A 17,500-nucleotide genomic window follows, 5' to 3' on the forward strand; every position below is an offset into this window, starting at 1 on the left:
AATCTCACAAAATCAAAGAATGTGTGAGGGAGGGGGATTTTTTCCCTTCCCCCATCCCCTCATCCCCTACCCCACCTCCATAAAGATCACAGGTACCTCTCGACGATTTCTTTAGCCGTCGCGCCCGGAATGATGTCTTTCGGACGGCCCGAGAGGAAAAGGTGAAGGAGATGGCGACCGGGCCGGCGCTGGACTAGTCGCCGGAGAGTTCTTTGGACAAGGTCATGTCATCTGGGGAGGAGGAGGAGGAGGAGGAGGAGAAGGAATAGGAAACGGAGGAGACAAAGATGGTGAAAAAGGGGAAGTAGATGCAAAAGAAAAAGGGTTGAAGAAGGAAAACGTGAAGTGGAGAGAGAGACAGAATAGAGGAGAAAAGGAGGGACTGACGCAGCAACCTTTCGCATCCCACTACGCCCGAGGAAATCGAATCTGGCGACGATTTAGAATCAGATTTAGGGTGGCGGGAGTAAAAAAGAGAGAGAGAAAGAGAGAGAAGGGTTGGAAGAATTCGGGTCATTTGATCTTGCCATCTTTTTGTCTTTCTTTGGGGGAGGAGGGGAGGGGAGGTGGATTAATATGATGTCGACATTGACCGAGCGATGATTGAAGCTTAGTCGTGGTGATGGACGGAGCATGATACTGCCGAGGCGATATGATAAGTCATGGTGAACATGATGATGCCAGGTGGTGCTGCTACTGCTGACGATGGGAATGGTGGCGCTGACGATGCAGATGGCGATGATGAACGATGGTGATGACGACGAAGAGAATCCGGATGACAAAGACGACTAATGGGAATAATGATGATGGAGGTAGGAATATGGTGATGAAAGGAATAATGATGATACAACGATGGAGGGAATAATGACAATGATGATGATGATGATAATGATAATGATAATGATAATGATAATGATGATGATGATGATGATGACGACGAAGAGAATCCGGATGACAAAGACGACAAAAGGGAATAATGATGATGGAGGTAGGAATATGGTGATGAAAGGAATAATGATGATACAACGATGGAGGGAATAATGACAATGATGATGATGATGATAATGATAATGATAATGATAATGATAATGATGATGATGATGATGATGACGACGAAGAGAATCCGGATGACAAAGACGACAAAAGGGAATAATGATGATGGAGGTAGGAATATGGTGATGAAAGGAATAATGATGATACAGCGATGGAGGGAATAATGACAATGATGATGATGATGATGATGATGATAATGATAATGATGATGATGATGACGACGATGTAGATAATTATGATGACAGCGACGATGAAGATCAAGATCAAGATTATGAAGATGGTGTGCATCCTGATTTTTTACGTGCAGAAAAACAAGACCAAACGCCAACAAAAACAACAAAAAACAAGCAACCCAACCAACCAAAAAACGGACGAACAATTCTTTCCTCCAAGCACCCTCCCCCCTCCGCGACCAAAGCGCGCTCGTCCACCTTTACACGCGATGCCGATGCCGAAGCGACGAAGCAGGCAGGCGGCCGGGCGGGCGGGCCAGGATACACAAGCAGAGTGGCCAGCCTCCCTCCCTCCGTCCTTGCCTCCCTCCGTCCCTCCCTCCCTCGTTGCCTCCACGCATGTCAGCTACTCCGGGACGCCAGTTTGCCATAGGACGCCCTGGTGCACACACTTAAAACCCCGAGTCTCCTGCCATACGAGGAGGGCCTGCAACACGCCGCCGGTCGTTCAACTTCGGTGCCAAAGGTTTGGGAGGAAACGGGAAGGATACTTTCTTGTGTGCGTGGGGCGGGCTGCGTGTGTGTGTCAATGTTATTATTGTAATTATTTTAAATAATAATAATAATAATAATAATAATAATAATAATAATAACAATAATCATCATCATTATTATTATCATTATCTAATCACAATTACTATTCTTATCATAGTTTTTCAAATACAATAATATCACAATAACTACAACTGAGTGTCTGGGGCCAGATATATGGCAGTGTGTTTGAGTAGATAGCTGTCTGTTATCTTTTTTTTTTTTTTTTTTTTTTGGGGGGAGGGGCGATATGTTAGTATGTGATTGTACCTGACTTGTGTTGGTTTGTATGAGTATTTGTTTGAATGTATTTGTGCGTGTGTGTTAGAGGGAGAGGGAGAGGAAGAGGTAGGGAGAGAGAAATAAAGAAATAAAGAGAGTGAGAGAGAGAGAGCGAGAGACTTTATATAAGCACATGCGTGTCCATTTAGCTTGTCAAAAGTCTTGCATCACTAATTCTGATTATAACCGTACAAGTTTTGTCATTAAGTATGCCAATTCCGCTGATCATAATTTTTTTTCAAAGAAAATGTCAATTTCAAAGACAAGTTAGACTAGAGTGTAAGACCTTCATGAGGTGACCAGGCTGTGTCAGAGGTTACACGCCAAGAAAGAGCAGGATCATGGAAAATCGGAGGGGGGGGGGGATACACATACACATGGACATGCACGCGTATAAGATCAGGTGTAAGACACACATACACACACGTGTGTATTTATTTCTCTCTCTTTCTCTCTCTCTCTCTCTCTCTCTCTCACACATACACATACACACACATGCACGCACACACACAAGCACACACACACGCACGCACGCACACGCACAAGCACACGCGCACACACAAACACATGAGGACACACACAAGCACACACAAACACAATGAACAATTTAAAGTGGTGAAAATTAATCCTGTACTTATATTTCAGTAAAAAAAAATCTTGTTCTCATAAATCAAGTAATATTCGCACGCTTCCATATTGATACACGAAATGAGACACGCAATTATTTTATACAAAAGGCGCATATAACACACACACACATACATACACACATACACACACATATAGACACACACAAAAGCACACACACACACTTACACACACACACATACGCACGCAAGCACACACACACGCACGCAAGTAAACACACGCGAGCAAGCACACACACACACACACGCGCGCGCAAGCACACACACACACACACACTTGCAACAGAAAACACTAAAACGCTAATAAACAACAATAATTAACACGGTTTACCAGATTCGAACAACAAAATCCTTTTTACTCAAGAACGCTCCCGTTTTCTGTTGAGTCAGAGCAACGGCTAACGGTTACTATTGCCATCATCTGTAATACACTGTACTCCATTATCTTCCCTCTCTACGTAATGCCCCCCCCCCCTTGTGTCTCAGCTAAAAAAAACAGAACTGTAAAAGGGAGACAGACACTTTGCATGGGGGTGTCAGAGAGATGAATAGGTATTTGTCTAAATGTCAGTTGCGGCGTGACTTTTTTTGGGTTGTTGTTTTCCTTCTTTTTTTACCTTTCAAGTACGGTCCTCGACTATCAACTATACATTCCCAAAAGCACATTTCAAGTTTGTTGTCAGGAAAAAGAAGAGTATGAACGTTTTACTCAACAGGGATAGATATGTCATCTAGTTAACTTTGCTTTGCAAAATTATTCTTTCGCATTCACGCACTTTTTAGGAGGGCTACTATGCAATAAGTATCACGAAAAACACCTATTTTGATTGTCACCATTACCCTTCTCCTCGCCTCTTCATTTTCTATTGTTCTTTTCTCTCTCTTTCTCCCCCTCTCAATTTTCATCTCTCACTCACTCCTCACACACACTTTTACGCCCCCCCCCCTTCTTTCTCTCTCTCTCTCTCTCTCTCTCTCTCTCTCTCTCTCTCTCATCTCTCTCTCTCATCTCTCTCTCCTCTCTCTCTCCTCTCTCTCCTCTCTCCCTCTTCTCTATTCCTCTCTATTCCTCTCTCTCCCTCTCTCTCTGTTCTCTCCTTTTCTGTTCTCTCCCTCTTCTTACCCTCCTCTCTCTCTCCACTCTCCCTCTTTTCTTTCTATCCTCTCTCCTCCGCTTTCTCCCTCATCTCTCTCGTCTCCACTCTCTCTATTCTTCCCTGTCTCACTCACTCCCTCTCCAGCCACCAGGCGAGTACAGTGCTAGCGTGTCGGTCTCATATCCCCGTAGTCCGATCGAGCCCCGTCCAAGTTCGTGAGTTTCCACTGTCGCCTAGCGGTTCCTGCCGTGGTTGGGCAGCACGCTGAGTCAAGACCAAGCTCAGATCGAGTCAGCATTCGCCTTAGTGCATATAAGCCCGGCGAAGCATTCCCTCCGCAAATCTGGCTTATCCTTACTCCCTCTATTTTCTCTCTCGCTCTCTTCCTCATTATTCCCTCTCTCTCTTAATCTTTCCCTGACTTTCCCCTCCTCTCTTTTCCTATCTTTTCATAACCTTATTGCCCTCTCTCTCACTCTCATTTGGAGACGCAATCTCCTTATCTAAGGAGAGGTCAACTTGCTACACCTTTTAAATGTCGACTCGAACAGTAAAAAGGTGAAGTGATTTTAATGCACCGTTTATAGCCGTTGTCCGTTTCAATTAGCAATGTCTGACCTTCAATTGTAAAGCTACTAGTACGAACCAAATTGGTAACTGCGATTTATCAATTAATTATGTATTTGCGAATCATAGATATACATATACAGCTGCATATGTAAATACATGTGTGTATTATATATATATGTATATATGTATATATGTATATATATGTATATGTGTATATATATGTATATATGTATATATGTATATATATGTATATAAATCTATGTATATATGTATATATATATAATGTATATATATGTATATATATGTATATAAATCTATGTATATATGTATATATATATAATGTATATATATGTATATATATATGTATAAATAAATATATATATATAATGTATATATATATAAACATGTATAAATATAATTGTATATACATATATATACATATATATACACACAAATTATATATAAATATATATATATATAATACATATATATAATATATATAATATATATTTACATATACGTGCATATATGTATGCATATATATGTATATATATCTATATATACATATATATACATATATATACATACAAACACATATATATTTGTGTGTGTGTGCGCGTGTGCGTGTGCGTATATACATTTACATATACACACAGAGAGAAAGAGAGAACTGTGAGAAAATCATGGTAAACACATGTACAAACGAACGTTTCTTCTTTCGTGCATGTGAGCAAGTACTTGCATATTATTTTCTGTGTACCTATCCGTCGTGGAAGCGATACATGTGCGTGTTTCGCGTGCATGTGCGCGTGGGTTGGTCAGGTTAAGGTCAGCCTGACGCAAGTTGTCACCGTTGGTATTTTGAAAACCTCCCTGGGATATTAAAGTTACGTACATGATAATATGTACACACTTCGCATTTACATTAACTGGAGCACAACCACATATATACATACATAAACAAACAAACACACACGCACACACACAAACACACATACAAACACACACAAACACACACACACACAATAAATAAACCAATATATTACCCTGCGTTACCACCTTCACTCATCAATAAAGATGACTACAGGCGAAGTAATCAGGTATAATGGTTAATAGAGCCGTATATAGATCTTTTTAATCATATATTCCAGATTAACGAGATTTAAGCCAAGTTGGTTAACGTGGGGGGGGGGGAGAAGTGGTTGACCGATAGTGACACGTATTGTTTTATCAGGTTCTAGTTATTGCACACCGAAGCGAAGAGAGAGAAGAGAGAGAGAGATAAAGATATATATAAATACATACATATACATGTGAGAGAGATAAGAAAATGGATGTAGATGATTTTAAAAATAAGAAAGTAAAAAAGAAAGAAAGATAGATGAGAGAGAGAGTATGCGACTACTAAAACGAGATTCGGGGGAGTGTATGAAGAAGAAAAAATAATGAAATCGAGAGTAAAAGAAGAACAAGGCACAGGGCAAACCAAACAAGAGCACAACGACCAAATACAAATCCTGCCGAGATACAAAAGCACCCTGGGAACAGCACCATCGCCAGGCACAAGACCTTTTTTCGTGGCTGACGTGGCTGACAGCGCCTGTCATATACCGAGCAATAATCGTGTAATGAGAAATCTGAGAAATCAAAAGGCAGTTGGGCAAGTCTTGGCCTTCCCTTCTGACCTTAGGATGTGATGATCAACTTTGACATTACGGGCCATGTTTAACAAACACCACTGCTGACCCCTTCCCCTCCCCCCAACCCGTTTACAGAACATTGGTTTGGTCGCATTCCTGCTTATCCGCGACACTCAAACGCGGGTTTCGGATACCGTAGAGTTATGTTAATGGTTCTAGCTAAATCTACAGAGATCGGTTTCTGTCGAGTACAACGGAATTTACAGTTTCCATCTTTATAGGTGTGTGTGAGGGGGGGTGAGTGTATCGACCTAATTCGTAAAGAAGCAGTCACCTGTTCAGGAACCCGTTAGTTAAGACAAGCGTTTTATTGTCTGTTCACTGGACACCACTAGCCGACAAAAAACGGCGGTGGGTTACTTTATGCAACGGCATCCCATTGCTCTCCTCCGCGACCCATGACCGCACTTGCAATAAAACAAAATAAAATATAAGCATAAAACAGATATGAACTCATCTAAAGGAGTTTTAGCATATTTTGTGCTATTGCGGAACTTGTCGAATTACTGGACATTTTCGTACACAGTTCAATAAACAAAATAGTATGTGTGCGAGCACACACGCACACCCACACGCAAATACACATACAGTGGTAGAGCCATAGCCGCAAACAGACACACGCGGACAAGCGCAAATGTCATGAATGGACAGCCCTAAAAAGCGGACACTGGACAGGTAACACCACACCAGCTCCGATGCCTAGGAAGTACCTGCGGTCACATAAAAATACTCAGCATTAATTTCCTAAGGAATGACTTCAAAAAAGGGATTTTCACAGTGCCATTAGTTCTCGTGTCCCTCGGTTGCTGGAATTGTGGTATTTCTTATTCAATTACTCAACTGCCATTAGAAAAAAGGTACTGGCGTAAAGAAGCAAACAAACCAGGCTTGGGAAAAGGTTACAAAACCATCCGGTTCAACTTGCAAGTTCTGGCAGACCATTCTTTATCATTCTGTATTTGTCTAATGTCCCCCTCCCCCCTTTTTCTGTTATGTTTCTTTTTTCTATACTTTTTTTTTTTGCCTTCCAAATTCTCTCTTACTTTTATGCATCTTTAATGTTCACTTCATTCGCAAAAAATAGCACTGGATAATACATTTTATCATCCATCATCTCCGCATATTGCATTTTATAATTCTACTTCATCTCTTTCTCTTTCTTTTTCTCTCTCTTTCTCTCTATCTCTCTTCCTCTCTCTCTCCTACCCACCCTCTCTCTCTCTCTCTCCCACCCTCTCTTTCTCTCTCCCTCCCACCCTCTCTCTCCCTTCCACCCACCCCCTCTCTCTCTCACTCTCACTCTCACTCTCTCTCTCTCTCTCTCTCTCACTCACTCTCTGTATCTGTATCTCTCTGTCTCTCTCTCTCTTTCTCTCTCCCCCCCCCCCTCTTTCTCTCTCTCTACCCCCCTCTCTCTCTCTTTCCACTCTCAACTCTTATTTTCTTTTATCATCTCTCTGTCTCTCTCCTCTTCCTTCTCTCATCTCGCTTTTCTCTTTCCTATTACCTATAATTTCGTCTCTCCCTCTCCCTCTTCTTTTCTTCTCTCTCTATATATATCCCCCCCTCTCTCTCTCCACTCTCATCTCTTATTTTCTGTTATCATCTTTCCTCTTCCCTCTCTCTCCTCGATCTTCTCTTTCCTCTTTCTTATAATTTCGTCTCTCTCCCTTCTCTTTCGTCTCCTCTCCCCTCCCCGACAAAGGTGACAACATAACCATAAAACATTATGAATGCCAATAATTGTTCGTTTCCACCACCCTATCCCTTCTTCTCCTCTTCCTCCTCCCCTTCCTCTCCCCATCTACCCTTCCTCCTCCATCTCTTCTCCCCATCCCGTTCTCCTTCCTCTCCACCTCTCCACTGCCCCTTCCACCTCCTCTCCTTCTCCTTCCCCCTCCCCCCATACACACCTAGTGCCGGCACAGAGCCAGAGTGTCTCTGGTAAGAACTGGTCCACCTTGCACTAGAAGGAAGAACACAATATGCATTTGGGAAGAAAAAAATATTAATGAAACCACTCTCGCTTTCCGCTGTCTCGTTGCCCCGCGTCATATGTTTCGTGCTCCAAGGGAGTCTCGCCCTACGGGATACCTGTCCTTAAGGATCATTATTGTCCGCGATTGGAGAAGGGGTCTATAGGGGGTGGGGGCGAGTAGCTACGTGGGGTCGGGGGAGGGAAGGAGGGCGCGTAGACGGGGGAGGGAGTAGCATGACCACTACAATCCAAACGATGGTGAGTTCTTTACAATCATTTCCTTTTTGATCTCGGGTGGTAAGGCAACGTGGGCGGCCGGGGGACATACAAACAATATCAAGCGATAACAAGACAACAAAAACAAGATAAAAGGAAACACAAAGCAAAACACAGCAGCTTTCATGCAGCTACTACAGGAATGTATCAAGACCACGAGGAGCACTTTCGCTGAATATTTGGAAGATCCTTTTCTATAGTTTTATACCAATATTATGATCATTATCAGTATCGGTAAACTATCATTATCATTATTTTCATTATCAGCATCAGTATCATACACTTAGCAAAGAGAAGGTGAGAGAGAGAGAGAGAGAGAAGGGGGGAGATAAAAGGGGAAGAGAGAGAGAGGGGGGAGGAGGGAGAGAGAAAGAGATAAACTAAATGCAAGGATAAGAGCGATTGGACGATAATGAGAAGCAGAGCAAAAGATAAAGAAGAAGAGGGCAAAAGGAGTAGGGAGGGGAGCTGCTGGGAGAAAAGGAGGAAAGCAAACGACGGTGGAGAAAGGTCAAACAAGGAAAGAGGAAAGCGAAGGAGAACGAGGAAGCGGAAGAAGCAAGAGATGGAGATGGTACGGGAAAGGAAGGTGGGTTGGAAGATAAGAAGCGGAGGAGGGGAAGGAAGGTGAGGGGAGTAGAAGGGAGACGGGGGAGGAAGGGGAGGGAGGGGGGAGAGAGGTAAGGAAAGGGAGGGGAGTGGATGGGAGAGGGGGAAGGGGGTGGAGAAGGAGGGGGGAGGGGTAGTGAAGAGTACGGTGACTGGTTTCGCAGCCTCGGTCACGACCCAAGTCACTACACTACCACGCCTCCCGCTGCCAGTTTTTACACAAGCTCCTTGATCTTGCTTCCCTTCCCGCTATGCCTCTCCTCTCTTCTCTTCCTCCCTCCCCCCTCCCTCCCTACTTCCTCTCCACCCATCGCTCTCTCCCCTCTGCCCCGCGCCCCTCTCCCTTCCCCCCTCTGCCTTGCGCCCTGCATCTTCTCTCCCTCCCTCCTTCCCCTCCCCCATCTACGCCATCTTCGTAATGCGGCCTCCACTACAACATTCCTCCTTCCACCTCGCTCACGCCGTCTTGAGGAAACGTGCCGGCCCGAGGTCAAGACCGAGGCTGTTGACCTGGCCTCGGGAATGAGTGGGTCTTCGGGGAAGGAATTCACATGCTCTGAGATCCAGCCAGACTCGTTGTCGAGGCACGCTGCTGATGGATCTAGGTTCTTAATGACAGTATTTTCTTCTTAGGGCGATTTTTTTAGGCGGGGGGGGAGGGGGGCGGTCTTTGTTTTTCGCTCTTCGGTCACACACTATATATGAATGTATAGTACGTAGATCTCTCTTTCTCTCTCTCACTCACCCTTATATATATGTGTGTGTGCGTGTGTGTTTATATCTTTATTTATATGTACATATATACATATATACATATATACTTATATATATATATATATTCCCCCTCATTCTACCTTACCCAGCTCGTTTCTTTCATCTCATCCCTTCTCCCATTTTCATCACCTCTATTCTACCCTCCTCTTTTCTTTCCTCCCATTCTCCTTATTACTCACTCCCTCTCTTCACCAAGTACCTCCCAACACACACACACACACACACGTGATTTCTATAACAAACCGAAAGTCGGATAACTTTCTGTCGCGGCATTGAAATCTTCACACCGCGAGAGCCAAACCCTTTTCTTGTTACACGTGTATCAGCTGTTAAGTGCAAGCGGACTAGCTTATTACTGTTCATTTTCTGTTACATCAGGCGCATCGGTTATCATCTCCTACGCTTCTGAATGTTGATTTGTTCTTCTGTTCTCAGCGCCGATTTTATTTCATTCCGATGAAAAGGACGTTTTATAAAGATTTGTATTCGTTGAACGTTTTCATGATAAAATTTCAATATATTTTTCAATACAAAGCAGTGAAAGTGGCACACGTCTTTTCTTTCCTCTTCTTTTGAGATTTTTCTCTTCTCTCTCTCATTTCTATTATCCTTCGCCACCACTCCCTTCTTTGACAAGAGGGAGTGCCTTTTTTGCAACATGAACAATAAAAACATGTTCATAAAACCTGAAATTTAAGTCAATCGATCCACAAAGTCCTACATTCCTGTTCCTCTCCTTTCTGAGAATGTATTATGTAACAAGAGAACAATATAAAATAATGGGCTATTCCCGCTATATTTCAGATTCTGCGATTGGATTTTACATTTTCTTTATTTACTTCTACCCCCCCCCCCTCCGTTCTGATTTTCATTCTGCCTTTAGAAACAATATCTACAATCGTAAAGAGCTAAATAAGCCCCAGATTTTGGTAAACCTCTCCACGCAAACTTACCCCCCAACACACAAAATAAGATATTACGCAACCTCCCTCCGAGCATTTACCTCAAAAGTATCGTTATTAGCTAACACATTTCCTAGCTATATTCACTTTTTTCTCCCTAACTCGCTCTGCTGCATGATGCAGAATATCAAAGGGTTCGAGGACCCTCCGTTGCAACATGAAAATTTAACCAATATGTTAAATCTACAGGTCACACAGCAAGGGCCAAGTGACCCCTCAAACTTGTTTCGTTTGGTAAGATAAACAGACACACGCGTCCGCAACCCGAATGCCCTTGCAATTTCAGCTCGAATTGTATATGGCAGGAGGTTTTTTTCCCCGAGTTAAATATTATAAGCAAACAATAATAGCAGTGATAATTATAATAATTTCAACAAGGTAACAGTGATAAATACGTGGAATAAGGTCCCATAATATCCCCCCTCCCCCACGTAACTAGAACACACTGTAAATTTTGTCGCAGGGGAAAAAATTCTCTCAGAAATTCTCTCAGTTTCACTCGACGAAACAATAGCTATTCCCAGTGTTATTACATCATCCCCACTAGCCTTACTTCTTCCCCTCTCCCCCCCCCTCCCATTCTCCCACCACACTCCTCCTTAGGCTACACCAACCCCCATCCCCCCATCCCCCCTAGCGTACCCTGCCTAGTAAGGTCATCACAGAGCCTAGATGGAAATAACAAGCAGGAAAATCGCAAAAGGTCGTATTCGCACGCGAAAAGATCAAAGGCGAAAATATATGTGTCTAGGTGACCCACGTCGGAGGAGGGAGTAGGGAGGAGAGAAGAGAGAGGAGGGAGGAAGGAGGAGGGAAGGGGTGGGGGGGTGACACAGAGGCGGAAAGAGAGCGAGACTAATGCAGGTCGCGATCTTTGGATGATTGTTATCGGAGCCACTGACAATGGATGCTGTTTCGGTCGTGCTCGTTTTCTGCTTGATTAATACTTACACATAATTGGTTAACATAATTCTAACTACACACAAATACAGACAAACACACACACATACGCACAGTTTCATTCATCCCCCATTCATTCAGCTTCTTGCTCGTAATATCTCGTAATCAACCTCAGCTTCCCTCATTGTTTTATCTTACATTCGCTTCCTTCGTTTAGCATTCTTTATTCACTTTTTTTATTCCTTTCCCTTGCTTTTAAACGTCAGAGTTCCTTTGTCTGCTATTTTCTCAGTCGTACCCCCCTCCCCCTTCCCTTATCGCTTTCTTACAACCACTTTGTCAATACTCTTTTGTATTCCCGATCTCACCCTTTTCCTAGCCCTTCCATCCCTAGACCTTCAAATCTCTTTTCTCTCCCCTTTTCTTCCCTCTCTCTCCCCTCCCTTTCCCCTCATTCCTTTCCCCGCTTCACACACTCACTCTTCTCCCTTCCATCCTTTCCCTTATACCGTCTCGTTACCTCCCATTCCCCCTCGCCAACTCTCATCTTCCATCTTTTATTCTCACTTCTTATCTCCCCTTAAAATCACCTATTTTCCCTCCCCCTTCCTCCCGTCACAATCCCCTCCGCCTAATTCTTTCTCCCTATCCCTTTCTCTCCTCACTTTTTCATTCCTTTTATAGATTCTCTCTTTCCACTTTAACACATCTTAACCTCCTTCCATCACCCCTTCCCCTTCGCCACTCCTAACCTCCCTCCTTCGCCCCCCTTCCCCTCCGTCACTTCCTACCCTCCCTCTCTCACCCCCTTCCTCTTCGCCACCTACCCTCTCTCCCTCTTACCCTCATTTCTTAACCTTACTTCTCAACCCCCCTCACCCCCCATCCTCTCCATCTGACCTTGCCCGGCCAACGCACCGTCAAGCCAACAAGTCGCGCGAAATGTTATTGGAACGTCTGGAGGGCCGGTCGCGTTCGCTCCTCTTGCCGCGCCAGGTCATCTCGTTCCGTTAACCTTTTTCCTTTTTCTAACGGGTTGATTAGGGGGGGGGGGGATTTAGTTCTAACTTCTTTTGCTCGTGAAATAATGATCTTCATGTATTTGGAATTAAATAATGATGTGCTCGATCATTTACCAAAGTTCGCTTTCCTTCGCTTAACTCATTTATTTTAATAATCATTAGTGGTGTTACCATTGCAATTATTTTTTTCTTTTCGCATTATAATCCATATCGTTATTCTTATTCTCCTTTGCTATCCTACTTCTAAAAAAGGACCCCTAAAAAAGGACCCCCTAAAAAAGAAAAGACGTACAGGATTCCTTAACTACCCTTAAATGATCCTCTAAAAATATCTTCCTTTAAGCGACTCTTTAACATGTAATACATATGGGCATCACTTAGCAAACACGTAATCACACATACGTGCTATCAATACTTAACCAAACGCATGCAACAACGAGTATCAACATCATTTGGCAACTCGCCGGCATGCAACTTCCTTCCGTTGTTGTGATGAATCTCCAAAGAGGAAAAGTATATACCAACCAAAGGGCACAATGCCCAATGGAAGCCAGTATCGAGGAGCGAAAGAGAGAAAGATCGAGACTGAGCGAGAGAGAAAAAAAATAGGAAGAGGTTTCGGAACACCGGTTAAACGAGTCAAGTTCACTCGGTCAGGATGGTTTAAGCGAGAGAGAGAGAGAGAGCTGAACCGAGATGATAGATGTATAGATAGCAACAAGCGAGGATGCGGAGAGCCAATTACGAGGATGGCGCATGTGGTCTGGATTAATCTCAGCGGTTGTCGAAGATTGGTTATTTATTCTTTTTTTCGTTTCTTTCTTCTTATGACATTTTCCGATTCCTTTTTCTTCTCTGGTGAACTGAGTTTTCATCGTCTTGATATGTGCCTATCTCCCTATCTGCCTCTGATTAGAGAGAGAGAGAGAGAGAAAGAGATACACAAGGACTGTATACCCTCAACAAACACACATAAATCAAGTCTTTCTCGGCCACTTGTGTCACTACCCGTTTTCTTCGCACTCCACTCTCACTCGTCCCTTCCGTGATCACAATCGCTAGGTGTCTAAGTTTCTTCTTAAAATGTAGAACCCGGGGGGAGGGAAAAGGGAAGGAGAGGGAGGGAGAGGGAGAGAGAGAGAAAGAGTGAGAGGAGAAATGCAAGAAGAGGGGGAAACGGAAAAGCGGAACGGGGGGGGTGGGGGTTAAGAGAGAGAGAACCCATAAAACTAATGCTATTAATAAAAACCCGCGTGCGCAAGGAACGAAACGAATAGGTCAATTTACCGATTCCGCTTTCGCCCAAAAATCTAATCGGGCGTGAAGGGTGTGGACGAGGAGTTGCGAGAGGACCGAGAGGAAGAGGAAGAAAAATGTGAAGTAAAAAAAAAAAAGTCCCCCAGACAGGTTGAACGAGATTGCATGCATATGATCACGGCGCGATCAGGACATCAACAGGTGGGGGTGGGGGGGGTCTAGAATGAGAGTGAGAGTAATATTCGAGAATGAGAGTGAAATAGAGAGTGAGATGTGTATGAGTATGTTTATACTTATATATGTATATGTTTGTGTCCGTACGTGCGCCCGTGTGTATGTGTGTATGTGTATGTTTATGTGTGTAAATAACTAAATTCATAAACAAATAAATAAACATACAAATGCACACACACAAATTATATATATATATCGTTTGTGTGTGCGCAAAAGAGACAAAGATATCGATATGATAACATAAAAACACAAATAGACAAAGAAGCGAACCATTAAGCCCTAAAATAAAACGACCGAAACCCACAGAAACATACAGACAAACTGCAATATGATCAGCTGACGATAGAGAAGGCGGCCAGGGAGAGGGAGGGGGGGGGGTAAGAGACCGGTAGCTCGCCATAAAGAAAAAGGGGGAGGGGGCAGCGAGGAAGGTCAAAGGTCAGAGGCAGAAATGTTCTAGAACTTCTAACCTTAGCCATGACAAACTTGCCCCAGAACACTAAAATGTCAGTAGTATGTAAGGAAGGGGGAGGAGGAGTGTAGGGGGTGGGAGGAGATGGAATATATTTTTGCACGCCTTATTTAGCCAACCGCCTGTGCTCTGGAGAGGGAGGGGAAGAGGGCGGGGGAATGAGGGGGGAGAGGAGAGGAGGATAAAGGGGTGAGGGGGGCACTAGGAGAGGGTGAGGGGGCATCAGGAGAGGGTGAAGGGGCACTAGGCTGAGGGAATGAGAGGGAGAGGGAGGGGAGAAGAAGGGGTGGAGGGCGGGCGGGAGGGGAGGATAGATCAAGGAGGTCGCCCTGGAAGTGTGGCTGTTTCACCTTTTGCGGCCGCTCAAAAACTGACCCGCGGCCACTCCCCAAGTTATCATAATTGCAGTAGACGTGAGCAATGTCTTAGCCCCCCCCCCACACACACACACAAAAAAATTTATCGCTACCCTCTCCCTATACCCCCTCCCATCCCATCCGTCTCCTTCCTCCTATCCCCACCTCTCCAGCTGCTGTCCCCGACCCATGCCCTCCTGTCTCCCCACCCAACCTCTCCTGTCCCCCCCTCTCCCCATCAATCGCCCCGCCCGGTAACAACCACACAAGCAGGAGACGCCAGGAGGGGGAGGAACTCGAAGAGGGGAAGAGGTGTGGAAAGCGGTGGAAGAGGGGAAAGAGGAGTAAAAGAATATTGAGAAAGAGAGGAGGAGGAGGAAGTGAGGGGAAGGAGGAAGAATGGGGAAGAGATGGAAGAGGAGTAGTAGAAGGAAGAGGAGGAAGTGAAGGGGAAATGGAAGAGGAATAAAAGAAGGAAGAGAGGAGGAGAAGGAAGAGGAAAAGAGGAGTAATAGAAGGAGAGAAACAGGGGGAACAGGAGGAAGAGGGGGGAATGAAGGAAGGAGAGGAGGATGGGTATAAGGGAGGAGGCGAAGGAATAAGCGCGTGTTGATACACTAATTACTATTACTTAATCGGTTCTGCACGAAACTAAGATAAAAATGAATCTACGAAAACAATAACAAAAACAAAGACAACAAATCACCACCACCAACAATGATTACAATCATGCTCATCCTTATCAGCATTACCGTTACCATTACCACTAACACCATTATCAAAATAAGAATGATAATAATAATCAAATCGTTCGATCGAAATACGAAGAATACGACACGTAAAGACGCGAATACAAGACGCAAAAGCAAACAGCGTAGAGACATGTTGAAAAAAGCAGTGACAGAAATACAGGTTGCTAGTGATTTTATTAATTAAACGTAACTACGTATGTATGTGTCTGTGTTTGTGTGCTTGTGTGTGTGTACTTGTGTGTGTGTGCTTGTGTGTGTGTGTATGCTTGTGTGTGTGTGCTTGTGTGTGTGTGTGTGCTTGTGTGTGTGTATGTGTGCGTGTGGGTGCCTATATACATACATATATAAATATATATAACCTTATATTTATATATATGTATATATATAAATATATATAATACATATATGTATATATAAATATATGTAATATATATGTGTGTATATATGTGTGTGTATGTGTATGTATATGTGTGTGTGTGTGTGTGTGTGTGTGTGTGTGTGTGTGTGTGTGTGTGTGTGTGTGTGTGTGTGTGTGTGTGTGTGTGTGTGTGTGTGTGTGTGTGCTTGTGCGTGTGCGTGCCTATATACATACATACATATATAAACATAGATATATATAAACACTTATATATTTATATATGTATATATAAATATATATATATGTATATATAAATATATATAATGTATATATGTATATATAAATATAAATAATATATATGTATATATATATGTGTGTGTGTGCGTATATGTGTGTGTGCTTGTGTGTGCGCGCGCGCTTGTGTGTGTGCTTGTGCGTGTGCGTGTGGGTGCCTATATACATACATACATACATAAATATAAACATAAATATATATAAACACTTATATATTTATATATATACATACGTATATATAATATACGTATGTATATATTTATATATGTGTGTGTGTGTAGACACACAAAACACTATAGATCATGTATATGTCATATTATATTATATCATATATAGATATATATACATATACATATATATACATATATATCATATTATATTATATACATTATATATACATATATATCATATTATATTATATATATTATATATATACATACATATACATATAGATACATATATATGTGTGTCTGAGTGTGTGTGTGTATGCATGTGTATGTGTATGTGTATGTGTATGTGTATGTGTATGTGTATGTGTATGTATATGTATGTATATATGTATGCATATATGTATGTTTATATATGTATGCATGCATATATGTATGTTTATATATGTATATATGTATATATGTATATATGTATATATGTACATATATATATATATATATATATACAGAGAGAGATAGAGGGAGACAAAACACTGTAAATGAATATATATATCATATTATATTATGTCATATTTATATATAAATGTGTATATATGTGTATATATGTGTGTATGTGTATTTATGTATGTGTGTGTGCGTGTGCGTGAGCGTGTGCGTGTGCGTGTGCGTGTGTGCTAATGTATTCGTGTTATCTACATATATATCTATAGAAAGACAATGTATCCAACCAAAGAATCCTTCCCTCCCCCTTAAACAAAAAAAAATGGAATCCAATATTCACTTCCAGGACACAGAACTCACGACAGGAAACACGAAATTGCATTTCTTTCGCGTTTCCTTACACTCATATTCCCTCGTATCTTTTTTTTTTTTTAACACCCCCAAATCACGCACCTGGACCTGCGTGTCAAGAATATACCTTCCGTGATTTGCACATTCCGCGATGGGAAACCACCACTAGCATTACCGTGACGAG

The 17,500-nt window shown here is 42.7% G+C and overlaps 2 protein-coding genes across 5 annotated transcripts in view; one reads left to right on the plus strand and one right to left on the minus strand.

The window, feature by feature from the left end:
- The window catches only part of LOC122262105 (DNA-binding protein SMUBP-2), a 60,779-nt gene that overhangs the window by 20,094 nt on the left and 23,185 nt on the right, over positions 1-17,500 (minus strand). The window lies entirely within an intron of this gene.
- LOC122262104 (alkaline phosphatase) overlaps positions 1,604-17,500 on the plus strand; it is a 30,788-nt gene continuing 14,891 nt past the window's right edge. Inside the window, exon 1 of the mRNA XM_086536337.1 lies at positions 1,604-1,752. The gene's annotated coding sequence lies outside the window, so the exon portion shown is untranslated. The remainder of the gene's footprint in view (positions 1,753-17,500) is intronic.

Source organism: Penaeus japonicus, unplaced genomic scaffold, assembly GCF_977035675.1.
Source record: "Penaeus japonicus unplaced genomic scaffold, GWHDUDI00000001_assembly GWHDUDI00000004, whole genome shotgun sequence".
Taxonomy (NCBI): Eukaryota; Metazoa; Arthropoda; class Malacostraca; order Decapoda; family Penaeidae; genus Penaeus; species Penaeus japonicus.